General features: G+C 34.3%; 1 protein-coding gene across 27 annotated transcripts in view; it reads left to right on the top strand.

Moving 5' to 3' along the window:
- The window catches only part of Ptprd (protein tyrosine phosphatase receptor type D), a 2,079,748-nt gene that overhangs the window by 358,229 nt on the left and 1,698,048 nt on the right, over window positions 1-23,471 (top strand). Inside the window, exon 3 of one of the 27 annotated variants that reach the window (XM_063251009.1) lies at window positions 16,345-16,422. The exons of the other annotated variants lie outside the window; for them this stretch is intronic. The gene's annotated coding sequence lies outside the window, so the exon portion shown is untranslated. The remainder of the gene's footprint in view (window positions 1-16,344; window positions 16,423-23,471) is intronic. 27 annotated transcript variants of the gene reach the window in all.

Below are 23,471 nucleotides of genomic sequence, written 5' to 3'. Positions count from 1 at the left end.
TATTTGGGCTGGATATCATAGAATGTAGCAATCAATAGAAATTTTTTATCTTAGTTCTGGAGGGTGGGAAGACCAGATTCATTGTGTGGTGAAGGCTGGTTTTCTGTTTTGCATATGGCAACCTTGTGCTTGTATCCTTATATGGCAGAGAGCAAAAAATGTGAGAGAAAATTTTCTTGAAATTTTTCATAAGAACATTGATTTGATTCATGAAGACTCCACCTTCATGACCTAATTACATATATGATATGTATGGATTGACACACTTTCATATATTAAATATATAACCTAATTTCATATAACTTTATTGTAATATATAGTAACACATGCATGTATATATTTTTTTTTCATGGAATCTGAAAAACATTCCTGTATCTTTGGGTTTTATATTAGCTTCCTTCTAGCTCAAACTGCATCATCCATTAACATGCAGTTCATATAATTAATGCATGTTCACTCTTCACTGGTGCATCTGTTGATTCACGTAATTTTTATAAATAGTCAGGTGCTATGGAATTTGAAACACTCTTCAAATCTTCCTTTTCCTCCTCTATAACAATTAGAATCATGTAATCAAGAATAATTTAAGAGGTGCACATGTTGTTAAAAGTAATGTATCTTGAAAGCTACAAAAAAGATGCAAAATTGTGTCTTCATTTTAGTTAGTATTACTTCTATTGCCAGCTCTGTAGAAAGAGAACCTTAAAGGTTGCCTGGATTCAACTTCCACAGATGACAGAGCTGTTTTGTAATGTGACTAGCGTATGGCCAGCAGCCTCTACTTGAAATTTCTGGTGGTGGGGATCTTAATTTCCAAGAAACCTGAAAAGGCTATCATTATTTTATTAGCACATTCTTTTCAGGAAACAAACTGAAAGCTTCTCCTCGGTGCTTGCTTTTTGTCTTCAGCAGTAGCATATATTTTACTAAATTCTTTTCCACGTGATCACTGGAGAAACTTGTGTGCAGCTATCATTTTTATCATTCATCTTATTCTCAATATAAACTCTATTTGAAAACGTATTTCATTTTCTCACTGTTTTTGATTCTTTTCCACATGCTCATTGACTGGTCAAAATATGTTGAAACATATGTTGCTCAGAAATTGAAAATAATAAGTAAGATATCATCTAATTTGTGCAGAAAACTTACAAAATAAAGATCATGGTAAAAAAAAAAGTAAGATGGATATTTTATTTGTATGAGTCACCTTTCTCATGACAGACATAATGCTTCATACCCAAAATTTACCAGAGAAGTTTTAGATTGCTCAGTTTCAGTTCATATTTGGGTGCCTTCAAGGCAGAGAAATCATGGTGGAAGGGTGTTGCTTACTTCATAGTGACAAGGATTCAGACAAAGAAGAGAAAAGAGAAAAGAGACAGGAGCAGATATAGACCACAAACCCAAGCTTTCATGACTTTCTGAAACAGCTACAAATGTGCTATGCCAGTCCCTAGGGTGGATCTCATAATCAATCTAGCTGAAACTCCATTTTAACATCCACTAGATACACAAATGAATCTCCATTAAACTATACTTAATCTCCAAAAAACAGTAGCAAGTTCACTATTACAACATAATAAACTATTCAGTGTACAACTGGAAACACAGTAATAATAATTTCCACAAAGGCTCCAAAAGTTGCAGCATTTTTCAGAAGTCAAGGACTAAGTCTTTTCTGAGGCTCAAGGCAAACTCTTACCATGAACTTCTTTAAAAACCAAAATTGGTTTAGTCAATCACAATATGCAATCACATAAGGGACACACACGCATTATTAAAGGGATAGAAAGCAAAGTTACATACCAAGGAGTAAAACATTAAATTGTGTAGTTTCATGTTCAGCATTTGAGGAATTGGTAGGAAAATGTAGATTCCAAAGGGCAAGAATGACTCCAGCTACATGGCCTGCCAATTGCAAGCAAAAAGTCATTTCTTTGTGTGTGGGGTTCACTCTTAGGCTACAGCTTTCTTTGGTTGACTTTCAATCTTCCTCACACTTTCTCCTGAAATTTCAGCTTTCTTCATATAGCCTCATGCTTTATCCACTAAGAGTCCACTGAATGGCTTCTCAGGAAATTCTGAGTCTAAGTGAAAGCCTTCATGTACCCACCACTCATGCATGCTAATGAAAACAGTATCACATGGAGAACTCCAAGGTCTGCGTCACTAGAAACTGTAATCAAGCCCCCTTGGAACATGGCTACAGCAGTCTGTGAGTACTTAGATGGTTCCCTGCAGTAAAGTGAGTATAAAAACCAATTCCCTAGAAGGTCCTTGTTATGAATTAAAACATATGGTCAACTTCACACCAGCTGTATTAAATCAGCATGGTGCCGAGTGTAGATGGTCTTTCTGAGCATAGTTGCTAGCATAAAAGGAAAAGTGGAAGGAAGAGTGTGGCATTGTGGCTTCTCCTAAGTGTTATTGTTTGGAGCTGTTGGTTATTCTGGAGGAGTGCAGGACCCTGTCACTAAGAAAGGCTGCAGTTCACTTTGGGGGATTTGATTACTTGGAGCATTGCTTCCTGGCTCCAGAGCGGAAGATGTGTGCTGTTCATTCTCTAGGAGAAATTAGTCACATTGGCTTCATAATATGTATGTGGCTGTTATTGTCAGAGGCGCTTAGGACCTCCTTGTCACTGAGGATGGCTGTAATACTTTTCAGGGGAATGCTCATCCTTATTTCAAGTGTTGCTTATTGGCTCTACTGCAGAACCCTCGACCCACTGGCACAGATCCTTCAACCTGCTGGCATACACTTTCTAACTTCCACTGCTGACCTGTGGGCCTTCCCAGTGCAGACTCATATAACAGACTTGCATGAGTCATTGACTTGTGTGAGGCATTGACATGGTGTCAAGGTCTTCAACTGAACTCATGAAGGACATTGCTGTGTAAAACAGGCCCTCAGCTGGGTTTTCTGGGTCGTTAGTGTTGTGGACAGACTTCCTTCACTTTCTTGTATTTAACTCTGAGTGATATAAAATAATGTTATATGTTATATATGTTATATAAATAATGTTATAAATTCTGTGTCCTGTGTGTAATTTTTCTCCTGGCAACCCCTGACTACAACAGCTATTTTCAAGTAAACATCCCAGGAATTCTTGAAAGAAATTTTAACACCTTGAGACTCCCTTGTGTGGAGACTTGTTGATTCCTGAGATGCCTTCAAAGTACTTTCTTCTTGTCCTTATGCAAAGTCCTTGGTTTCTTTTGAATGGCAATAATCATTTTAGCATTTACATTATCCTTGGGCCCAACTTTACATGTGATACCTTCTGGATAAAAATTGAAGGTTTTTTACGTTTTTCTGCTCTTTTTTTTATTCCCAATCCCCACCATAAATCTACAGAAAACCAGCAATTAGCATCTGTGTCACACAAATCAATTATTTCACTGTTCTTAATCTCAATCTTGTGTGATATCTCAAGACATGATCAAAATATAAACTTTTTTTTTTTTTTTTTTAACTGAAACCTCCGGACCCTGGTCTTCTGAGCTCTGACCAGAGTCACTTACCAGGCTCTGCTTACATCAGTCTAGGCTTTCTCAAGCCCATGCAAACAAAACTTTGCAAAATTCTCCCACAAAACATTCCAACTCATATTGTCAGATACCATCTCAGTAATAACCCCACTTCTCTGTTACTAATTTTTGATGTTAGTTAGCTTTCTCATTGCCAGACACAAGACTCAACACCCACAATTGAAAGAGGGAGAGATTGAGTAATATTATGATTTCAGCTCATAATTGCCTGACTCTAAAGCAGAGAAATCATGGAGGAAGGATGTGGAAGAGCAGAGCTGCTTAGTTTGTGGTGGCTTGCAAGCAGATTAGGGAAAGAAATGTCAGAGTAAAGGAAGAGGTACCAGACATAGATCCAAGCCTATGCTGCCATGATCACCTAGACAAAACCAGAAGTGTGCTCTACCAATTACTGGTATAGATCCTAAAGCCAGTCAATGTGAAACTCCTTCCCAACTACCACATTATTCTCCAAAATTTAAAAACTGTAAGATTTTGGCAAATGTACTTTCAATGCATTCTTTTTTTCTTAAATATAATTTTAATTGGCAAATAATAGTGTGCATATTAATTGGGTACAATGCAGTATTTGACATGTTTTAGTGGAATTATTAAATCAAGGTAAGGACCATATCTGTTAACTTTTATGTTCACAAGAGCTAAAACATGGAAATAAACTAAGCATATATATATATATATATATATATATATATATATATATATATATGAGTGTGTGTGTGTGTGATACATAAAAATAAAAATGATGCACGCAACACTAGTGAGCTTTTAAAATGCATGAAACTTTTATACATACATACATGCATACGTTACACTTTACATTTTACCAAAAATGACATTGCAGATGTAGATATTTGTTTGTAACTTGTTCTGTTCATTTAGCACAAAATATGCTTAAACAGTTGTCAATGTTAAATGACTATAAATAAACCACTGTCTTTTTCACTTTTGCTTTTTTCAAACTTTTTCATTTATGTTTTTACATCCTTAAATACTAATATCTTTGTACTTGTTTCTTTATGATGAATCTGTATCTTTGGAATTTCTATGTCAGATGTCTCAGATCATTATGGATTTACATTTTCATGTTTATTCCAAAATACCCAGCAGTATAGTAAATTTTCTTAATAAAAATATGAGATATATATTGTTTTCCTCTTACCAATCTACTGCTTTCCTAAGCAGAGGTCAGAAGTTTTATTTTTTGTGCTGTTTGATGTGTGATCATCTCATATTTTTCATTTTTATTTTATAAAGTTATAACATCACCTGGATTTAGTTCCTTAAAAATCCAATTTTGTAATCTATTCTTTGTAGGTACACAGTCTAGTTTGTAGCCACAACTGGCTTTCTACTGCTCCTGAAGATATCCTACCCTCTGAAGATAGCTTTCTTAGCTCAAATGGACTACAAGACATAAACCATCATGAGCATGCATTAGTCTGTTTTTCACTGTATAACAAAACACCTGAGGCTTGAAATATATTGAGAAAAGAGGCAAGGTACTCGCAGTTTGTAGGCTAATAGTCCCCTGGTTGTAGCATGCACTTGTGTTCGGGTGCCCACTGGGCTTGTTGTATTACAGTGGGTGACATTATTGCAACAGTATATGAGAGGGATAAATCATATAACAAAAGATGGTAGACAGAGGATGGAAGTAACCAGTCTTGCTATTTTGAAATAACTCTAGAGCCAGGGTGAAACAAAGGTCAGTGGTGCAGCACCACCTTGGATGCACCTTCAATTCGAATCCTGGTACCAAAAAAACAAAACAAAAACTCTACATGGGACTAAAGGAGGTCCCCCTATAACAGTCTGATTCCTTGCCAGGACAGCAACCTCAACACCTTCACCACTAGGCATTACCTCTTGAAGTTCTGCCACCTGAATGTTCATATACTGACAACATGTCTCTGACGCATGAACCTTTGAGGGACAAACCGCATTTGAACTATAGCAGAGTATAATTATTCATTATAATTTAGTTATTATAACTGTCTCCTCTAAAGGGTATAATTTGTGTCTTATTACATTTCTATATCCCATTGATCAATGATTAATCAACATATATTTGAATTTTTTAAGATACTATGGCAATTAAAATAAGTAATTAAAGAAAGAGAACTTAATTTCCTGGTTCTTGGTCTTTTGCAACCAGTTCTTTAAATAAGCTGTGTTTTCAATTAGCATTAATTTGCATTTGCTTTTTCCTCATGCCAAGTTCTCTTAATAAATGCAATTGCTAAGTAGTATCTTTGCAACATTTAGCAAAGCTATGCTTGTCCCCTTCCTGTTTGTGAGTCTACCCATTTGCTTTTAAGTCCTCCCTTGGAAATATGTCTTTGTGCTTCTACATGTTTGCCTTTCTATTACACTATGTATTTTAGTTACTTTTCTCATTGATGAGACAAAATACACAATATTATGGGTTTAAAGAGGAGAGATTTACTCCACTTACTAGTTTGTCAAGATTTCAGTCCATAGTCAGCTGGTTAAAGGAAAGGTGGCGTGGCAAAGGAGCATCTCAGTGGAAAATCAGTTCATAGCATGGCAGGGTAAGGCAACAAGAAGCAAGCGTCAGTGGCATCCTGCCTGCTTTCTGTCTCTCCATTGTATTCCATACAGGCTGTAAATTTATTGAGTGGTGCCACCTATCCACAAACCAGGGGCTTCCGTTATGCACCCTTAATCCACATTCACACCCTAATGCAGTCACTTTCAAAACTCCCCAATTTAAGACTAAAGGAAGCTGTGGGTAGACAAAGATACAAGCAGTAACGTTGCCAATCTGCTTCATTTGTTAAAATGTAGCCCTTTCATAATCATGAAAAGGTCTCATTGCCTTGTATTTTTTCTTTTTAAACATTGTCATTGCCTAGACACCTTCACTGCTGACATTTGAGCTAGACTGTTATTTATTTTATTTTTCATGACTGTGCTATGTATCGTGGGGTTTTAAGAGTGCTCCTAGCCTTTATATACTGTCAATATCATTTCTTCTTCCCTACTGTGGTTTTGACTACCATTCACCAAAAAGAGTTTCCAAATACTGCCATGTATCCCACGGAGGAAAACCTGCTGCCTGAGAACCGCTTATCAAGAGATTATCTGTCCAGTCTATCATTCTATGAGGATATAATTTTAAAAATCGGAGTTGGAGGGAGGGAGAGAGAGAGAGCAAGAGCTAGAGCTAGAGAGAGCTTTTTTCACCTCTGTTAAGCACCATGTCAAATGGATAAACTATCAAATGATTTTAAAGGAAGTGAAAATTTTACCAGCCTTTCATGGAACCAGAAGTACTCATTGCATGTCACAAAATGTATTGGTCACTACTATTTTATGTTATATGTTTGGTAGGACACTATATGAAAGAAACCTTAACATGGCAAATAGCATAAAAATATGAAATGGTTTTATTATCACTATAAAATTAAAATCCTCTTTAAATATATGCATCATTCCTTAGATTTACAGGGGTTTTATGTATGTACATCTGTGTTCTGTTGTTAAGTATTGTAGTACTAACCTGAGTACTGTGCTTGCATTTTTATTATAATATCAATATTCTCCATTTTTTGGAAAGACTTCAAAAGTATTTCAGAAAGCAAAGCTTAAGAGTATGTAACATTGTTCCAGAAATACATTATTTCTGAAAACAGAAAGATATAAATCTGAGGTATAGCTCCTGCTGCCTAAATATAGACATATTACCGCGTGTTCCTTGCTATCATTTCTCTCATGTACACGGTGGGTCATGGGAAAGTCCTCCCTTGGGAAGTGGTAGAGATGTTGCAGTCTTATAACTACTTACTCAGTAGCCATATCAAAAGAGATGTAGAATCCTGCAAATGGAGAGAGGTTTTAAAAAATAAAACTCAATATTAAAAGTAGTAAATAATGAAGAAAGGGACAAGGAAAGTAAAGAAGAAAAATATAAATAAATAAAAAAGATGGAAAACAGGCCCAACTGTGCTTGTGATCTTATTCAGGTAGTTTCTGGAATCAGACATGGGTGGGTTGGAATTCCAAGAATACTCCTTACTGGCTTTATTTCTTAAGAAAAGTTATTTTTTCTCAATTTTTAAATAGTAAACATTTTATAACCCACATCTGAAAAAAAAATGAAGATAACATGGTGTTTAACGTTTTGGTAAATGTTAGAAACATATGCTGACATATGAAGAACCCTTACCCACTGTGTGTACAGTGTGTTCTTATTATTTTTATCAACTACGTCTTATTCTTAAGTTGGCTGGTGGATACATATCATGTGAGTAATGTCAGAACTTACATAGACATTCATTTGTCCATTTTGATTATTTACAAGTTTTTGCTCTTATTATCTATTAATCAATAGCAGAGGATGGGCATATTACAAAATCTGTTTTTTTTTTCAAAGTTAGTATATATTAGAAACAACTAATTATACACTACTAAGTCATTATTGGTTTCAACAAGTGTATCAGGAAATAGGTATAAGTTAAATAACAGTTCAGTTCAATTTTAGCATATTATAAACAATGTAAATGCACTTAAGAATTTCGAGAATCAAAAAAATAAAATAAAATAAAATAAAATTCTAGGGGCTGGGGATTTAGCTCAGCGGCATAAGCACCTGCCTTGCAAGCAGGCAGTCAGTCGTGAATTCGATCCCCGGTACCGATAAAAACCGAAAAAGACCAAAAAAAAAAAAAAAAAAAAAAATCTAACTTTGTACTGAAAAAGAAACAGAAATCAAAGGCTTCATAAATAGAGGATGAACAGATTGAAGAAATGAAAGTTCTATATATGTTTCTTATTTCAACATAATGGATTGTTTCCTCTTTACCCAAAGCTATTTAACAAAATCTGAACAATTTAATATTAAGGTAAAAATCACAAAAATTTGTCCCATATTTGCCTTTAATATGTTTCTTTTTATGACCAAATTATATACAATAATAAATTAAATATACATTTCTATTTTGTATAATTGCAAACCAATTTTCCAAAGAGTCATAGTCTCTTAGGATTAAAAAATTACCTTTAGACATAATGGAATCATATGATTTCCATTTATATTGCAGTATCTACTTTTAATTCTGAGATTTAAAACAGCTTATTAATTTTATGTATAATAAAATGTATGATATTAAGTAAACTTCTTTAGCTGTTTATTTCCTTCCATTCTTTTAATTAACCATCATCAGTTCAAATGAATCTTATTTGTTCTTTTCACATTATCATTGTTCTTCCTTATGGGATTCCATATCAGATCCTGCTGCTCACTTTTCCAGTTATCCCCAGGAATCACATGTCCTGTGAAGTTTTGGGTGACCCCATCTTCAGGCCATTATTACAACTTGCAGCTTCTCTTACTGCACTCCATTTAGCACCACTGTTCGTGCTCGGCCATGATTTAAGGAGCTGCTCAGGGTTATGCTCCTTTCAGGCACTTCCATGTACACCTGGCCACTTTTCACAGGCCGTTACTGCTCTGTTAGTGTTACCACACTTACCATGCTACATGTGTTCTTCCCTTAGCTGTACACTGCACTTCTAATAAATACCTTCATTAGTTCTTTGGAGAGGATTAATTTGCATAAATTCAATTTTTTTAAAGTATGTTTATTTTAAGAAAAATAACACACCAGGGTTATTGATAATTTATTCAAATAAGTAAATTTTTAAAAACATGTGAGGAAAAACACTCTTTAAAAATTGACTTGTCTATATTGGGAAATAAATAATTCTATGGATCCAAAAATTTTTACAACTTGAGAACCGTATCTTAGGTTGTCTAGATATTTGAAGTCACATTTTATTAACATTCTGAGATATCACAATAATTTTCTGAATATTAGTTTTGTTCTTTGCTTATGTCACTACTTGCTTTCCGTCTTGGTTACTTTTCTCTCATTGCTGAGATAAAACAAACACCCAACCCCCAAAATGAAGTTCATTGTTTGTGGAGGTTTTAGTCCATAATCAGCTGGTTCCAAATTAAGAGTGGCATGGCACAGGAGAATCACTTAGAAGAAGCAGCCAGAGCAAACAGAGAAAGAAGCCTCTCTCTCTCCCTAGCCCTAATATGGTATGAGGCCACCAGGGCAGGTGTAGCACTACAAAACCTCCTTGCCTGCCTCTTATACTGGATGAGGGTATTTACAAAATAAAGATCCTGGCTCCCTGCTGAGTTTCACAATAAAGCTTCTAAACTTCTCAAGTTGACACAATGTGTCAACCATAACACTTCCTTTCCAGTTATTGCTTTTCTCTATACCTTCTCAGTGCCTGTCTGAGAATAGATCCATTTCTATCTTGCCCACAAGGCCAAATTGAAAAGTTTTTCTTTATGCACTACATGTATCAATCTAGCATTGAATGTGCACATTAGCCCCCCAATTTTCCTGAAGTTTCTACTGAAGTAAAAACTGACTGGCAAAATGTATTTTGGATTTTTTTGTCTGTCTGCCTACTTGTGTAATAAAGTTCACTGACCCTTTCTAAGGGCTCATTTCTTTAATGTTGAAACATTTATAACACTATATGTATATATATATATATATATATATATATATATATATATATATATATCCTGTAAGTAGAGCATTAATTTGTCCATAGGAAAACTGTGATAAAATTATGGCGAAAGTAAATTCCTCCCATGCTACTCTTCAGTTTTTAATGTTCTGTAATAAAAATGAGTTAAGTTCCATTAAAGAGAACAATTTTAAATTCCTATCCTTTCAGAATCTATTCTTTCATACCTCAATTTATATTGGTGATGTCCTATATTAAACTCAGTTTAATTACCACCAAATTTTTCATGGATTAATTTATAATTATCTTTTCTATACTGTGCAAAGTAAAAGTAAGACTTTCTAGGTGGATTGCATCAAAGGAAGAAAGGTCATCCTAGAACCAGAAGATAATAGAGGAGGCAAACAAATGAGACAGCATCCAAATTTCAAATTCCTGACTGCTTAACAATGTATCAGTAGATTTTCTCCTTATTTAAATGATTCTACAGCAGTCTGAATGTCCTCAAGAGACCCAAATGTCCCCAACGACTTTGGGTGATACTATGGTACATGGTGGTATCTTTAATGGGAAGGATCTTATAGGAGATCCTAACATCCTTGGGAATATGCCTGGAAGGTAACTGTGGAACCCCAGTTCCTTCACATTCTTTATTGCTTCTTGACTGAGGAATTAAACGGTTTTAATATACCATGTGCTCCTACCAGAGTGTGCTGCCTCATCACAGACCTGACGATTAGGGACTGAAACCTCGACATTATGAGTCTAAGTATACTTTATCTATATAAATTAGTCATTTAAGGTTTTTTATCACAGTGACAGAAAGCTGACTAATGCACAGTCTTAGTCCATGCATGATGGTGTAACAAAATTCCATCAAAAAGGTGGCTTATAAACAACAGAAATTCACTGCTCTCAGTTCCAGAGTCTGGGAATCTGAGACAGGAGTGCCATCATGGTCAGGTTTGTTGAGGACACTCTGCAAGGTTGCAGGTACCAGTTTCCTCACTGTGACGTCACAGAATGACAGAAGGGAGACAGTGTCTCTGAAACTTTATTATGACAATAATCCCATTTATGGGGATCCCTCATGACCCAATCACATCGTAAGGTATTAGCTCCTGACATCATCATCTTGGATGTTACAATTTTAGTATATGAATTTTGAAACATTTAGTCTTGTACTTTCTGTTTGTATGATTGTTTTTCAATTTGTTTTACTTATATTTTAACCATATTATAACTATGCTTAGTATAATATATCTTATTCATGTTGGTCTGTTGAATTACTCTTTTTAAATGTATTTCTTTCATAATCGTTTACTTTAAATGAAGATAGTTTTAATACTAATGTTTCATATTCATGTTATTGATGATTTTTTTTTCTCCTTTTTCTTTGTGGTTAATGAAGATCAAAATGTTCACACTGAAATACATTACCAGGCCTATCAATTCATATATAGATAGATAGTTATGTATGTATTTATGTAGGTATACAGTTGTATATATACATATATGTATTCATTTTATTTTGAATAAAGTCTTGTTAAGTTTTAATTTGTCCTGACTGGGCTAGAACATGCAATCCTTCTGCCTCAGTCTCCTGGAATGTCTTAAAAGATATGGTAAGATGTTAGATGGGTACTTAGCAGTTATGCAGAAAGGTACTAGATAAAATTGTGCCTTTTGAGAAATGTTCATGTAACCTAAGAATATATTTAAGAACAATGGTAGAAGCAACTAATATTACTTACTTTGTTCTAGATATTCTCTGAGTACATTACACATATTGACTAATTTAACTTCCAAAGTAGAATATTATAAATGAAGTCATCTTATTAGTTACATTTAAAGGTGCAGTGCTTTCTGTAGACAGGAACTCCATGTTATTTCTGGTATTCTTAATGGTAAGTTAGAGAATTCATACTTTTTTACATAGGGACTATGTAAGATTTGACATTAAACTATGGAAACACTAGAATAAACTCTACAAATTGTTACTTGGCACAGCCACATTAACAAGACCTAGCTACAAATAAGAATTCTAAATGACCCTCGAATGGATTAGTTAAGTTTATTTATTTATATACTTATTTTGTTTTGGGAATCAAACTCAGCTGCACTTATCAGGTAGGAGCTTATGCCAGTGAGCTATATCCCTGGTCCCTAGTTAGGTTTATTTTCTTGGGAGCTCAGAGAAAATATTTGGACTTCTGGAATTTTGAATTCACCTAAATATGTAATTTTAAACCACTATGTGAATAATTGGAGTACTCAGGCACAAAGTAATTTTGCTTAAATAATATACAAGATTCATAATCAGCACAACCAGTATTATGGTATAGTTATTTAACTGTAGAACTGCCAAAATATGATATATAAATATATATTTCTAGAGAAAATAATTTATCCCTACTTCATTTCACATATATAAAAGATATTGATGATCTTGAAACTGATTATATTTTAATCTCTATGAGGAGTTTTCAAAACTCAGGTGTATATTGTGATCTTCAGTTAATTAAACTATTTCAAATTATATACTTTTGTCATTATTGAAGCATTATTTATGAATATGAAATGTTATACTTTTCAGGCAGAGCTCGGTGATTTTAATGATGGTATATAGTTAAGGAAAAATTACAAGATAGTATAAAAATATTTCTGTATGTCCATAGAGCTCTTTCTTACTCTCGATAGTCTGTCCCGCTTCTCCATTTCCAGTTTGTGGGAACAACACCTCTGACTCCTGCCACTAAATTGCCTTTTTCCATAAAGTCATAAGAATAGACTCACAGCCTAGTCCATTAATCTGGATGGTGAATCAGCAGGCCGCAAGTTCAAGCCCAGCCTGTACAAATTAGTGACTAATAAAAACATCTCACAATTTTAAAAATCGTCAACTGGAAGATGCAGTTCAGTGCAAAGTCTCTGGATTCAGTCCTCAGTCTGAGGGGAAAATGACATCTATCATAAAGGATGTGATTCCCACCCTGTTTGCTGCTGCTATATTTGTCCATGTCGCTGTGTTCTGGGATTGAAATGTGGAAAGAAATGAAAACCAACACACATGTCTTTGACCAGTTACCTACTCATATATTTAATTTTTTAAAAAAGGAAAAATAACTTTCTACATGTAAGTTCCCATTATATTTCTCTTCTGTTGCTCATAGTTGAACTTAAGTCTAGCGTATGCAACACTTCACTGGAACTCTGACTATGACAGGCAGGAACCCTAATTGATAATTTTAACAATTGTGATGGGGCATCCTTGGAGCATCTGAATAAGCAAGTAATTCTAAGACTTCTCATCTTTCAAAAAAAATGAATTTTCATTTTCAGTGCCCCGTGTGGTGCCAGGTTAATGATTATTTAAAATTAGTATGGAAAAATTTCTTTCCTAGGTTTTAAATATTCAAGAAATTATTCTTCTGAAATTAATTCATTATTTTGACTATTACCCCAAATTTGAACCCGTCTGCTATAAAAAGAATCAGCAACATAATTTTAAAGATAAATTCTATGCAAGATTGTTGGCATCCCGAAAGGAATCTTTTTAATGTATTCATAAACAATGTATCTTGACATTTTAAAATTGGAAACAACCTCCATTCCTGTATCTGTTCACAAAAATACATAGTGCCAATATTCAAATGTGCTCATTTTTTTCTGTTTTACATTTGTTTGCCTTATGACAATTATCGTGTCCTCATGATAGTACTTTATTTAATTCTCTGCTTTTCCCAGGTAACCTAGAAGCCTACCCTTGGTAAACAGCTCTTATTCTGTCCCCTTGCTCTTAGCACCTATATACCCAGAGTCCTTAGAAGATACTCAGTCTAATTGATATATCTGATTAGAATTTTCCCTGGGTCAAATTTATAGCATCTTAAGTGAAGCAAAACTTTCCAAAAAATATCTATGCAAATTAGTTCAATGTTTAAAAAGAAAATATTATCATAGACTCTGTGAAGCACAGACATCATTTAAAAAAGGAAGGAGTTAGCAGAGGAGGAAGTAGATAATTGGAGGATATATCCAGAAATAACCAGAGACTTTTGGCTGAACATACCTGCTGACAGAGACACAGAAACTGACCCATATTGAAATAAGCAGAAATGGGATTTTATCCAAGAAAAACAGGAAGTAGTTAAATGCTAAAAGAGTATTTTCACTAAGTTTTTGGATCCTAACTTCATGGAGCTCTGGAGAAATAAGGTAGATAGCTCTCTGCATAAGAAAGTTTATGTTCTTATCCTTTTTGGAATCATAAGTATCGACTCACAGATCCCTATTGTATCATTTTGCTCTTGTGATTGGGAAATCTTCATTAACATTGCTGTTAGCCTAAGCTCATTTCTATCTTCTGGGATCCATAGAACATGTTTATCTCCCTGTAGCTGTGCTGCTTCTTCCCAAGTATGTGTGTTCATGATCTGAGAGCCAGGCTTGGAGGCTGAGGAGGAACACCGAGCTCCAGGTTCAGCATCTCAGGTCTTTGTACGTAAATCTCACCCAGCTGGAGACATAATCATTTGGATAGTACAGAAAGCATTTTGATCTAAGCAGCACTGTTTTCTTCCTATTGAAAACATTAAGCTGTTGATGTGTGCCTACAAGGCATTAAAAGGGAAAGACTGTGTCACTACATGTTACAGACTGTGTTGTCTGTTTCCTCAGTATAATTCAGCCAACGCTTGACATCATCCCAGTAACACTCATTTAGGGTCTGCCCTCTGGAACTATAAAAGAATAAAGTTCAGTTTATTGAGACACAAAAGGTGTGTAATTTGTTAAATCAGCCATGTTAAGTAATACAGAATTTATACAGTAACAAAACATTCAATTACATAAAGAACTGTATTCTCTCAGGCATTGCACAAATCTCCATTTCTTTTTCTATATATCTTCCAATTTAAAATTAAAAAAAATAACTACTTTGAACTAAGTATCATCCTTATTTGTGATAGTTTTACACACTGCTTAAATGCATGAATGTTTCAGTTATGATAATATATGTTATAGACTTGTCGAAGGAAGGTAATGCTCTAAGTTGCTCTAGCAGGGTTTCTTCAAGCATTCATTTTGTTACCATCTAATAATTTATGACAGTTCAGTAAGCACTTCTGATTTGTAACAATCACACTCATTATGGGGGACACACAGTGTAGTCTCTGATTAACTAGAATTTTCATATTTCCACTGAATTCAATGAAAGAAGTTAAGTGGTGTTGAGTATGTTAAAAGAATAGAAAAGAAAACTTATCAGATATAAAATGGTGTGGTAAATGCTAATGCAATTATATATTTTTAAATGTTATTAAAATATTGGGAAATTCAGAGGAGACTGAAATGTCATTGGAGGATAAATTGGAAGGGTAGCTTCCAATTGGTCAGCTTTTCTGCTGTTGGGATGAAACACCCCTGCTTAAGGACAGGTTCACATTGACTTGTGGTTTTGGGCGATTCAGTTTGTGGTTGGCCAGCTCCAAGGCAGAAGCAGGAATGGTGGAAGGGTATGACAGAACAAAACTGCTCACCTCACATCAGCCAGAAAGAAGACAAAGAGGGGAGGAGCCAGGGAAAGGGTGCAGCCTCTGTGGTCTCATCCCCAGGGACTCAACTCCATCTAGGTGCTATCTCATATCAGTAAATCCAGCCCTTCCCTTGTAAATGGACAGTACAACGGTGCTCTGAAGCAGTCATATCCCAAAAACCCCATCTCTGAATACATGAGACCTGGGGGATCTTTTCAATCTAAACCAGAATAGTAGCTAAGTATATGTGTGCTTTTGGCTTGTTAAGAATATATATATATATATATATATATATATATATATATATATATATTAAGAGATTTGTGTGAATGTATTCATTGGATAAAAAATCTATTTTATTTTATTCTAGGAGATTTGTGTGCGTGTGTCATTTCCCCCAGTAAAAACATTACTTTTCTCTCCTTTTTCCCTCCTAATATAAACTATAAAAGATCATCCTAGTAGTTTCAGACCTTAGTTTTCGTATAATTTCTAGTACATAAAAATGAAGAGATCTAGTGTTACCAAGTGATTTAATTTCCTATGACATGCTTATCTGATGTATGCCATCATTCAGCTTACCTCTGTCTACCTTCCCACCCCAACTGGTAGTTGAGCTTAGGACCTCCTGCTTGCCAGGCAGGCTCCATGAGGCCAAGCTATACTCCAGGCCCATTGCCTTTGTTGAATAAATGCTAGAATTCCTAATTTTGTGTTGCTTTTCCTATTTACAGTGACAATTGCGAGCTGGTTTTTAATTAGATCGACATTTAATCAGTACACACCCATGACATACAGGCTTCTGGTCAGAGGTAAGCTCCAAGAACTCTATAAATTCAGCAGTGTCTTGACTTTGTTTACAAACTGATCAACCTTACTCTTTCCTTCCTTCTAAATCCTGGGTAGTTTTCCTAAAAATGTTGATCTGGTCCGAGAGTTTTCTAATCTTTGTGTGGCTTCCTCTAATTCCTAGAATTAACACTCCAAAAGGATTTCCATTGCTATCTGACTTTGGTATCTGACTCTTTATATTCTTTTCCTCTACTTTATTATCTCTGTCACAGTAAACACTCTCTTATTTCTCTTTTATACTATCTTTCTTTTCCAGACTTTTAGATTTGTACTGATATTACTTTAGCTTAGAGGATTCATTCTTTCATTCCTTCTTAATTACCTAACAGACTTCCTCTTTCTCTAAGCCTTTTTTTACATTTTACTTTGCTAGAAAAAATTGTCTGAAACATAATCCTGTCCTATGTTCTTATCATGCCTTCTAGTCACATTTTCTTATGTACTTTATAGTCATTTTCTTGGTTCCCTTTTTTTTCTGACTCCTTTCAGTGAAGGCAGGACTCATACCTGCTTTTTGATGTGTACAAGACAGCAGAGCATGTTACAAATTCTTTCAGTGCAAATGCCAACTTTTCAACATGACATTACACCTCCTTTCCTCAAGGGGTAAACTTGTTGCTCAAATCCTTTAATATAAACTGGGCTTCCCATTTATTTGACTTATGAAATGTCCCAGAGATTATAAACATGGACCTCGGAGGCATTATAACATCCAATCCCAGCTCCTCCTATACTAAGACCCAATGCACAAAATACTAGGTAATTTTCAGGAGAAAAAGCTCATGAGGACAGAGACCCAGCCAGTGCCACTCTATACATGTGAAGAGAATATATATTTCCAAAATGGAACTTATGGCTATACTAGCACTAAAAGTGGCAGTAAAAATCTTTCCACAAAGGAGTATCTCAAACCATTGAATGGGTTTCCAAAAAAGCTGTACTAAATTCCAGAGTCACAATCCAGAGCATATATTAGGGAACTTAGGTATGGATAGGTGCTGCAGCAGAACCTGGTTCTGGACAGCAAGGTGGGCAGTTTTATGAAAGTTTAAGCACTTTGGTCCAGGTGTTAGGGGTAGTGACTTTCAATGTCTGGGTCAGCCACTATCAGAATCTGAGAATGTTTACATCCCAAGCTTGTGGATACAGAAGGGAAAAACATGCAGCTGCCAGGTAACAGAGCATTCAAGGCAGCTTACTTCTCAATCAGGAAAAGAGTGGCAGCAAACGGAAGGAATCTACAACATCTAAGAGAGGCCAGCCACAGTCCAGCTTCAGATGACTGCATGAGTCTCATTGAACCTAGGCAAAACCAGTTGGAATTTCTGACTGGAAGAAAACAAACAAATGTAATTATTGTTGGTTCCAACCTCTAAATTTTGGAGTGGTTTTGCGTCAGTAAATAACTGATGTGATTGTTGGAATGGTAGTGCCAGTCACAATTCTTAGTACATAGTAACATAAAAAATGATCCACTTTATCTTTACTCCCACAGAGCTTTATATATTTATTCTGTGAGTCACAGCTCCCTTGCAGTGCCAGGGGCCTGTGAATGTTCACATTAACATGGCTTCTCTGATCTTCCAAAGCTGGAATGTTTCTTGTGAATGAATGACAGTTTTGCTTGTGAAACATGATGACTTCTCCAACTACTACATGCAATGAAAAATATGCTATGGGGAAAAAGGTTATCTCTAAGAAAGTTAAGATGGTTACTTTAGAAATCATTTTTAAAAAGTGCTTAAAAAGCTTCAAAGATACTAATACGACATTGGAATGACAGTTGTAAAAGATTTGCAGGAAATCCCAAAAATTTTTAAGAAATTTTGACTCAGATAACTTTGAAAGTAAATCATTACTCATTTAAATAAAAAGGCTTAGAAAATGTATGATGTGTAGTGCTTAGTCAAGGAGAATTAATCAGAAGCTCTCCTTAACAAGTGTTTTTAGCTTAGCAACAGAAGATTGCAAGTATTACTTATATTGTTTGATCTAATTTCATAGCACTGTGATCCGCTAACATGCAAGGGATAATTTCAACTCTTTTGCATTTATTTAAATATGTTCTTTGAGTTAATGTATGGTCTGTTTTAGAGAATGACTCATGTACTGCTGAGAAGAATGTGTATTCTGTTGTTGTTGGGTAGAATACTCTGTATATGTCTATCAAGTCCATTTGTTCACAGGTGTGATTCAGTTCTGTTATTTCTTTGCTGATTTTCTGTCTGGTTGATCTGTCCATTGGTGTCAATGGTGTGTTAAGATCACCTGTTATAATTGTATTATGCTAATTTGGTTTTTCATTTCTGTTAATACTTGTTTTATTTAACTGGGTGCTCTGGAATTTGGTGCATATATATTTAAGATAGTTATCTCTTCCTCTTGAAGTTTTCCCCTTACCAGTATGTAGTAAACTTCTTTATCTCTTCTGATCATTATTGGTTTGAAGTTCACATTGTCTGCAAACAGTATAGCTACCCATCCTTTTTCAATTTTGCCTGCTTGTGTCCAGTATTCTGAGCAACTCTTTCGAAGATAACAATATGTAATACAACAAGCATTGTTGAATTCTTACCTTCTTGTCTTGAAATCTTGTATTGCTATTGTTTGGGGATTTATTGTTGTTTATGTCTTTTTTTCTTTTGTTTTTCCTGTTTTTTCTCTTTACAATAAAATTTTTAAAAATATTGTAAAACAGTGTAAATGTACCTGCTTCAATATTAAATGAAATGCTGTGATGTCCTTATGAGTTTAATAAAGATTTTGAGTCAATTCAGTTGGACTCCCAATCATATCATTTGCCTTACTAAATAACTGTATGTAAAATGAAGGAGTATAAGAAAAGTTGACAAAGAGAAAAGAGTTGGATAACATTTTTTCTTGTCACAATCTGCATAAGTGAAATAACTGGCCAGAATGGTATGAAATTCCCACAAAAAGTGTTAAAAATGCTGAGTAGTGGGGCAAAGAGAGAAGTGCACTGAAGGAGTATTAGAGCTTTACTATGAAGATGTCTCCAGGTTAAGAAGTTTAATATAGAGTAAACACTCAAGAGCAATCAATGTCTTAGTTATGAAAATACAAAGGATTTAAATGACACAACAACATACAGGGAGATAATTCCAGTTATACTTTAAGGTGTGAACAGTAGATGTCCAATAGGTGCATTTCTGCCATAATACTGAAGCAAGGTGCAAATGGTTGTTTCTATATTTATGGCAGGATAATCCAGGAGAGAAGAATATCTTGATAAAAAGAAAATCTTCATTCTTAATGGTCAGATATCCTTACAATATTCATGGAAGGAGGAAAAGAAACTCTAATACTGGAAAGAAGTTCTTGTTCTATGTTTGTCAATCTGATGTTAAGGATTATACAGAATTAGAATTTCAATGTATTTTAGAACTGAAAAAATTTAAGTGATACCTATTAAAACTACTTTTTTGTTAATTATCTTAGTACTACAAAAAGAATACAAAATCAGATACTACAAATATTTAGGCTATGATTAGAAAATTAGGTAATATTGATAGGTTCAGTTTAAAACACTGATAATACAAAGCAAATGTAGCAATCTATTATTGAATGCACAGCCCAGGAAACCACTGATAAAGTGAAGAGACAGCCTACATACAAATATGAAAAAAAAAAAAATTGCTGGCCACTCTTCAAAAAAAAAAAAAGACTAATATCTGGAATATATATAGAACACAAAAAATTAGACACCCCAAATTTAAAGACCCAATCAAAAATGGGCAGCTGAAATATATAGACATTTCTAGGATGAAGAACTACAAATGGCAATACATGAAAAAAATGTTCAACATCATTGGTCATTTGAGAAATCAAAAACAAGCAGCACTGAGATTGTATTCACTCCAAAAAGAATGAGCACTATCAAGAAATCAACCAATATCCAACCCTGGCAAGACTGTGGGGAGAAAGAAACCCCTTTTGATGGTTGTTGGGTCTGTAAATTGACACTACCACTATGGAAATCAGTGGTAAGATTCTTCAAGCAATTAAAAATAGAAATTCCATTCTAGCCAGCTATTCCCCACTAGGTAACTTCCTCAAAGTATTAAAGACATCACACCAGAGTACATGCCCATATACGCTCATGTTTATACACACAATTTATAATACTGAATCTTGGAAACAGCATATATGTCCATCTACAGATGAATGGATAAGAATATCTGTTATTTGTGCACAATGGGGTATCATTCTATCCTAAAGCAGGATGAACTTGAGTCATTTATGAAAAAATAAATACAATTTGATACCATAATGTTAAGTGAAGTAAACCAGACAAATAAGCTTAAATATTTCATCATTTCTCTTTCATGAAAAACTCAGTATAAATAAAAATTAAAGACAGACAATAGGAAGAAGGAATGAAAAAAAAAAAAGTATTGCACACCAGTTCAGCAGTGTAACTAAAATTGTTCTTTGACATAGTACAATTATGTTACATGCCTTATATGTTATTTGGCCAATTTGTCTGGTTTTAAATTTGTACATTTGGTAAATATATACTCATATGTGATTATTAAATAAGTCTAAACTGGAGATTTAGCTCAGTGGCTCAAGCACTTGCCTGGTGAGTATGAAGTCATGAGTTTGATTCCCAGTACAAAAAAAAAAAAAAAAAAAAAAAAAAAAAAAAAAAAAAAAAAATCTGATGCCAGAGAAAAGAGGGGATAATGAGAGAATGGAAATGTGTTAGGTCTGTGAACCAGTGCCCTAAAGTGAATGTAATCATTATATACTACTAAAGACAGAATGAAAGATTAAAAGAAGACAGGATAGAATTCAGGCATCTCTCCAGTACCACACATAGTGCTGTGTTTGGATTCTGTCAGAGAGAGCAAATGTAGAAAACGTAGGGGTTTAAATTATGAAACTGAGAAAAACATCAGACAACTTTATGGCAATTTCCCAAAGAACATTCATGGATTATTAGAAAGAATAAAGTGTATAAGAGACATCCTATGTACCAGCACTTCCTTTATATTGATATATATGCACAAGTTCTTGGTCTCCCTGAAACGAGATTGATCTAGTAGGAATATCATCGTTTTCAGGTACATTAATAATGGAGATTCTTAATGACAGCAAGAGGTCAGTAGTTTTCTAACTTAGGAGTTATTTAACATAGATGTTAGCATTTTGTTGAGCAGGAGTCTTCTCCAGATATCAAAATAATCTGAAAAGTTAATTATCTGTATCTTGTGATAATAGGCTAGCATTGTCATGCAGACAAATGATTTACACATTTGAGGTCATTTTGAGTAGTGTACTTAATTTTTCACACTTCAGTGATCCCTGATACTGCCTTTTCTTATAGAAGTTAGTGGTTTTATTTTTTATACTCATGTTATTTATGAACCAAATCTTACGTTGGCAAGGTTGGTCATTTTAGAAACCTCATGGGAAGTGGTTCAGTGTTAATTTTGTTTAGGAGAAGATTTGTAAAAGATGATAAATGTATTGTGATATAATAACCTCATCCTTTCATCTATCATGGTGTTAAATCAAACTGCAAGTGTTGCATTAATGTGATAAAATACTTTCTCCTTAGTTTTCGTTTTAGTCATTTAAGAGCAGAAATCAAATGGAAAACTAAGCCGGAGTAAACAAGATTGTAAAATGCTTACTATTAAGATCAATAAATTAAAAGCAAAAGATCCGACATGTATCTTTGAAGTCCTAAATTATACAGAGAACCTTAAAGCTACCTTGTATATAGGTCAACCATAAGAGGACAACTTATCTCAGAATGGAATTTTATTGTTTAACTTTTCTGATAATCTAGATTTCATTGAAAAATTAGTTGAGAATGGGATCTCACTTATTTCTGCTTCCTGATTACTATCAATGATATGGCCACTTACTTCTACCTCCTGATAAATGTCCACTTCACTCCCAACCCACAGCTGCTTTCAAGTGCTGGTATACACATGAAATTGCTGTTACTGCCTCTCAAACCTTTACTATTATTTTAGACAACTGGTATTCAAATGTTAATAAATTACTGGTAAAAAATTATTCTGAAAACCTTACCCTTAATGTTCTATTTTTTTGTTAAGTGGTTGCACTCTCAACAAAGAACATGTACCACAAGTTTTATTATCTACTCAGACAACATTTATGTTATATAGGAAGTAAATTAGGTCATAATCTGTATGCATATATTCAATAACCAATGATGTAAAGGAAAGAGAATCTTTGATTCTATAGTAAATTCATTTGAAACACTGATCATAATCTGAAATGCAGATATGGAAAAATAATTGACATATAAATTACACAGGTTTTAGAGTCAAGTAAAATGTTTTATTACCATTTTTCATATCAGCATGAGTTATCTAATTTTCTTGAGGCATTTGTTACTTTTTTTTTGGCAAGGAATACTGACAGTTGAACTCAGGGTCTTGTGTTTCTGCGCAGGTGCTGTGCTGCTGAGCTACATCCCTGGTTCCTTGAGGTATTATTAAAATATAAATAACCATTCCATAATGTGTATATGAGAATTAATTGAGATAACTGTCACATATGAGGCCTCTACTATACAATGTCCCTTTTCTTTCTGTTGGAATCACAAGATATCTCAAAATAGAAAGCAAATTTTCCACTATAATGAAACATTATCTGTATTTCCACACTAAAAAACATCATTTAGATGATTTATGTTCGGTGGCTTTTGTTTTCCTCTTTTGATCTTAACACTAGACTAGATAGAGAAAGCATCTTATGTGCCCTTTCCCTAATCATAGTAAATTGGAATGAATCAGTTTACAAATAGGTAGGACCTCATGCAAAAGGAATTTTCAATTTCTAAGAAAATTAATAGTGAGATTATCTTTAGTGCTGTTCTGGTAATAGCACTACAAAAGAGCTGGCAGAGATGAAAAATGAAATCTTTTAACACCTTCAATCTGTTTGTATTACATTAATCTCCTTGATTTAGGAAATGTCTCTGTTTTAATATGCATCTTAAAAGTTA

This window comes from Cavia porcellus, unplaced genomic scaffold (assembly GCF_034190915.1).
Source record: "Cavia porcellus strain 051 isolate PalLab524CR breed Dunkin Hartley unplaced genomic scaffold, mCavPor4.1 scaffold_1, whole genome shotgun sequence".
In the NCBI taxonomy this organism is placed as follows: domain Eukaryota; kingdom Metazoa; phylum Chordata; class Mammalia; order Rodentia; family Caviidae; genus Cavia; species Cavia porcellus.
Note: the sequence above shows the minus strand (reverse complement) of the source record. Positions and strands in the feature narration are given on the sequence as shown.